Source organism: Marmota flaviventris, chromosome 2 (assembly GCF_047511675.1).
Source record: "Marmota flaviventris isolate mMarFla1 chromosome 2, mMarFla1.hap1, whole genome shotgun sequence".
Taxonomy (NCBI): Eukaryota; Metazoa; Chordata; class Mammalia; order Rodentia; family Sciuridae; genus Marmota; species Marmota flaviventris.
Window position 1 is genome coordinate 191,832,953 of NC_092499.1, and position 6,094 is coordinate 191,839,046.

Genomic DNA, 6,094 nt, shown 5'->3' on the forward strand with positions numbered 1-6,094 from the left:
GGGGGAACTTTGGTGCTGTCTATTCCCTCCGCTTCCTACAGTTGGGGTTCCCCACATAGAGCCTTGGCAGGTGGGTTCTCCAGGACACAGGTTGTTAGGCTGAAGTTCATTGGGTGAATGTTCGTGGACCAACACACCTGTTGGGCAGGGAGGGGGCAGGACGGACAGCTGAACACAAGCATCCTCAGTCAGTCCTGCCTGCAGCAGCTTTGGGACTGGGAAGCTCTGCAGAGTTCAGTTACCAAAGGCCAGGGTGCCTGGATTTCACCCCAGCACGGAGTGGTCCTCACACATGGGACTCTCCCCACCCCACAGAGCCTCGGACAAGACATCTCTTTTCAACTGAAGGCAAGTGGACTCAGAGGACTCAGATGATTGCTTGTTGATACCAGCTCTCCCACAGCTGGGGAAAGAACACCTGGTCAACACACTGCTGCATGTACCACATCCCTGTCTTGGCATCTAAATGATAGGAGTATATAAGGTTGCACACCTAAGTGTATTTTCTTCCATGGAGTCTGTGAAATAGCCCTACCAAGTTTTAACTTAGACACGAAGAGCAAATCATAAAGAGCCAACCCTGCACTCCCAAACCCCAGTGAGATGCTCGTGCTGGGAGAGGCCATGGGGATGGAGACCAAGTGAAGTAGGTGGAAGCCTGTGTCTTTCCTCTATCTCATGGACACTCGGGTTTAACCTGCCGGGCATTGCATGGGGCAGGGCTCTCCATCACCACTCTGACAATTTCTCTGCAAAACATTACAGAACAAGTGTAGCTGAGTTTGCATATGTTAAGTATATACATTATGTGACTCTAACATGAGACCAGTCCTTCCTTTTTAAACATCATCCTGCCTAGGACTTTCTTTGTTGTGGAATAAGAATCCTTGCATGCTCTGTTCTTGAGAAACCAAGACCTGGTGTATTCACGGGGGCGTGTAATAAATATGACAGGGCCGGGCAAGTGCTGTACAAGCATGAGCGTCAAGGTCAGCTTCGGGGAATGAGTGCTGATGATTTGACTTGCTTCCTTTGTGTAGCTTTGGCTTGATTGATTTTGTTCTATGGAAAGATTTCATGAATAGTAGGTACAGCCATGGAAGCTTTCTATTGACTAAGGTATCAAAATTATAATCTTAGTGTCCTTCAGAGTCTTACACAGTTGACCATGAAGGTTTCCTCATTTTACTGAATTCATAATTTAAGGAACACTGGTTGACAAAAATAGCTACCAATGTCATATAAAGTGGAATGAGACAGTGGACAATCAAGTGCTCCAGGGACAGCCGGCCCAGCTAACCTTCCTCCTGAAATCACAGTGAGAAAATAACTCTCTGAGTCCTTCCTTCCTTCCTTCCTTCCTTCCTTCCTTCCTTCCTTCCTTCCTTCCTTCCTTCCTTCCTTCCTTCCTTCCTTCCTTCCTTCCTTCCTTCCTTCCTTCCTTCCTTCCTTCCTTCCTTCCTTCCTTCCTTCCTTCCTTCCTTCCTTCCTTCCTTCCTTCCTTCCTTCCTTCCTTCCTTCCTTTCGTACCAGGGATTGAACCCAAGGGCATTGAGCCACACCCCCAGCCCTTTTTTTGGTATTTTTACTTATGGAAAATATTCCTTTCAAAGAAAAAAAATGTGGGCTCTTGGTTGGCAAATAGTAATCTAGGTTTTGCCCCAAATGTGCCTACACTTTTTGGAGACTTCACATGTCCCCGGTGAGAGGTCCTTCAGTGGGGGCTGGAAGGAAGTGCTCCCTCAGTGGCAGGCAGATGCCCTCCTCTTGGGCACTGAGAAGGAGGTTGGCCACCGAGTGTGTCCTCGGGCAGTGCCATGCAGCTGCACCTGCAGAACACTGCTCCCAACTCTCGGGTCCTCGGGGCTTCCACACTCATGTCTGCTTTGCTCCCTGGGTGAGCGGTGGCATGTTCTGCTGGGCAATGTATCGGAAGCCGCGTGGCAGCCAAGGCTCAAATGCTCAAACACCCGTGGGAAAGCGTGAGTGTGGGTGGAGCAGCGAAAGCTTCTCTGGGAGTCGGCTTGCAGCCCAGAGCCCCTTCCTGTTTCACCAAGAAGCAAACCCAATGCAGCCCGGAAGACTTAACCACAGCGGGTTTCCTGCTTCAGATCAGTAGGTTTAAGGAAGGAGGCAGCTGACAGAGGAAGCGGAAGCAAGGGATTGCAGTGGTGGGAAGACGCACCTGGTGCCTCCAGGAGGTAGAAACACAGGGGTCCTTCAAAGCACATACCCCGACTCTATGTTGGAGCACAGACTGGGACTATGCGCTGCAGTGTCACCCACTAAGCTGCCTCTGAGGCGGCCATCCCGTCAGCGATGGGTGCTCATTCCCTGACTGCAGGCCCTCCATCACGGGTCACTGATCTGTTCAAACACATGTGCCCACATTGCCATATTGACCTTTACCTTTGCCATGTGAGAACACGGTGAGAAGGTGGCTGTCACCCAGGCCAAGTGCCCACGCAGACCCCAAGCACACTGGCACCCTCATCTCAGACTTCCAGCCTCTAGATGGAAAAAATAACTTTGGGTTCTTGAAGCCATTCAGGCTGCGGTATTCTGTTGTGGCAACCCCAGCTGCTTAATATGGTCTCTCACTGATTCAATTAATAATTGCTAACAGTCAGGCATCGCGTGAGTTCCTGGAGATGAAATGACACAGGGTCAGTGGGACATCCCCACTGGTTCTCTCACCTCCCAGGTCACTGTGAGATAATAATTGATATGAAGCGAGATGCTCCATTGCTGATGGTGTGCTGGCGGCTGAAAGAGCAGGTTCCGGGCCAGGTTACCTGGATCCAAACTCCTGCAACCAGATATTTCCTAGCTGTGTGTCTTTGGGCAAGTGAATTCACTTTGCCAAGTCCCAGGTATTTCTTCTGTGGGAAAGTTGTGAGAGAGGTGTGACCATCTTTATAGAGGGCCTAAGGCCTGCTGCGGGCCGCGGGCCAGGCCTCTGAGTCTGGGAGGGTGGAGCTTTTCCCTGGCTTGGGAGTCCTATGATCCCGAGGTCCTGGATGAATGAATGAGAAACTGAAAACATTGGACCAGAGTAGTATCATGGTCTCTGAATAAAATCAAATTTACACTTATCATCTTTGAGTGTCTGATTAAAAGCTCTGAGAACACCCAGGCCAATGGTTAATAGTCATTTTTGCCCCAGGGGACATGTGGCAATGTCTGGAGACACTATTGTCCCAGCCAGGGAGGAGGTTGCTATGGGCTTCCAGCCTGGAGAGCTCAGGGATACTGTTGAACATCCCACAGGGCCCGGGAAACACCCCACAGGGAAGAGTCATCCAGCTCCAAAATAACAGTGCCCAAGTCCAGAAGCCCCGCTCTGGCCATGGAGCTGCGTTTGGACCTTGGGGTTCACTGAACAGTCATGTTGTCTGGTGCTGGGTGAGGGAGTCTGACCCAGAATGTCCTGGTGATCGCAAGCATTAAAACAAACAGCTGGGGCCTATGGCTCCCCAAAGATGCTCTATTTCTTCTTCGACTCGTTGGTTTTTAGATGCCCTGGTGATCATTTCTGGCTCAACTTCTGGATCACGTGTTCCTTTAAAGCATGGGATTTGCTGTAATTAAGATCCAAGGACAGCAAAACTTTTCCCTCTCAAAGAAGCTCGTGAGATGAAAGATTCATGCTTCCCAGTGAACCATCAGCCCCCTGTGAGTTTCCTTTTGCTTGTTACCGTTCCAAATTCCTCTTATTCATCCCTTTCCTTCATTTCCCCATCTCCGCTGATGGCGAATTGTTGAAGAGCAGCAGGAGAGGCCCCATGTAGGGGCCCTGAGAAGCCCACAGGCTGCTGGGCAGCCCCTGAGTGGGGCTGTCACGGAGGATCCTTCCCCAGAGGACCGGAGAGGAAGCCGAGAACTTACTTTTAAAATTTAAACGATGCTCAGAATGAAAGGAATAAAGTAATGAGCATATTTTAATTCATCAAATACTTCATTGACATTAATCTGAGATCAAACCAACCCAGGATGGCAGACTCTGCTTGTCACCTTCTCTAACAGCTTCACTCCCTAATGCCACGCACTGTAAGAGCAAATTGACAGATGGCCACTCAGAGCAAGTATTCTGTTTCTTAGACTCCCTGGAAACTAGATGTGTCCTTGTGGCTCAATTCTGGCCAACAGGAGAGGGGAGCAGAGTTATGCGGCAGCTTTCAGCCATGCTCCCTGAAGGAGAGCTGGCAGACAGCTTTAGTCCTGCACTTTGTTCTTTCATCCATCTGGCTGCCTGCAGATCACGTGATGGCTGGAGCTACAGCCAAAACCTGGTACCACGAGGACCAGGGCTATAGTAAGAACTTGAGGACTTACTGACTTAAGAAACTCCTTACCAAGCATGGACTGGCTGCCTTTGAGTTTTTACCTGAAATCGAGAACAATTCTAATTTTTAAAAGCCATCACCATCCTCAGCAAAATGTCCCCATAAGCAGTGCCTAGACAGGAAGGAAGCAGCCACCCACTCATCTTGATTTCTGCACTTGAGAGATGTTTTCTTCCATGAAAACTCCTCTACCTTCGTGAGGTGGACTTAGGAGAGGTTTCAGAACGTTGCCCAAGGAAAGTGCCTTCTAAATGACAGAGAGGGGGGAGATTTTTAGTTTTTCACAAAGTGGGCCATTCAAAAAGGTGGGAATCCAGTGAACAATTAATTGTGATAAAAACAAACATTTCTAGAGCATCCGCAGCCAAGCCAGGGGCCTGCTGGGCCCCGGGGGCCAGCCTCAGTGGGCCTCTGCCCCTCCCTATAAGAAACAAGCCAACACTGGCCAAAGGAAAGCGGAACCTCACAGTTTGATCAAACAGGGGGAAGCAGCTGGACGGCTACCCTGCTGACCCACAGGGCAGTTATGACTTATAGGAACAAGTCAGGTGAGGTACCATGCAGAGTTAGTGAGGGTGGACTTAGTCAGAACGTGTCAGTTATGATTTCCTTGGCACCTGTGCTCAGCATGAGAAGGTTTTTCTTAGTGCGAGAAAGTTCTGGAGCTCTCTGTCTCACAGGAGCTCTCCTGGGCTTAGGCCAGGGGGACTGTGAACAGAGACAGGAGTTCTGGGTCAGTGGCTCTAAGAACACGCAGTCCAACGGAGAGAAGAGCTTGCAAACAAAGAACCACACCTTGGGACGACGGACGTGACCGCACCTACTGCAATCCCAACCTGCCCCCTCGGTTCTACCTTTCCTGATCCTCCAGTGCATCATCACTGCAGTAGGTGACACTGGAGAGAACCGTCCCAGGGGCAGTGGGACTGGAGAGAGGCGGCTGGGTCCATGATTGCACAGCAGGCAGTTCACCGGGGAGCTACTGATGGAAGCAGAAGTGTGGAACTGGCAGCAGCAGGATCTATGTGACTAGGGCCAGAAGGAGGGGCTCATCTAATGTTCAGGACAAAAGGGACTTCATCCAAGATGGATGGACCTGGTTTATCTCAAGCCCACCTCAAAGGTGTCAGGCACGCTCCTGGCGCGACCATGACTGGGTCCTGTTCAGGGCTCCACAGGCTACTCCAGTGCTTTTGTTTGTTTGTAGGATCCCTCCGGAAAACCATCCAGGGTTGCTTGGGCAGTCATGTGGTTACGGCTCAAGATGGCTGTGGTCAGGTCAAGCAGACCCCTGCAGCTGGTACCTGTTCCCCTCTTCTTGGATGACAGTGAGCTCTGTAGCAGGACCCGTGGCTTCCCAGCTTGACGTTCCAGCCTCCCTGGTGATTATGGGGTCATGTGCCTATATTCTAGCCTGTGGTGTTAGGGAGGAAGGAGAATCCAGTTTCCACGTTGGGCCCTTAGAGAAGTTCCGCAAGCCTTCTCTTTCCCCTCCTTCCCGGTGACTGGGCTGAGGATGGGATGGTTGGGGGCTTGAGCCCAGCATGGACCTCACATTGGAATCTGTGTGTTGAGGTTGGCAGGACGACAGATTAGAAACCCCCAGGGCGCCATTCTGAGGGCTTGGAGCTGCTGTGCCAGCTGTGAGCTGCCTGCTTTCATGCTCACATAGGACAGAACCCCAAGCGTTTCTCTCTCGTAAGACACTGTTACTTCGGGTCTCTGATTCCAGCAGTCAAAACTATCCA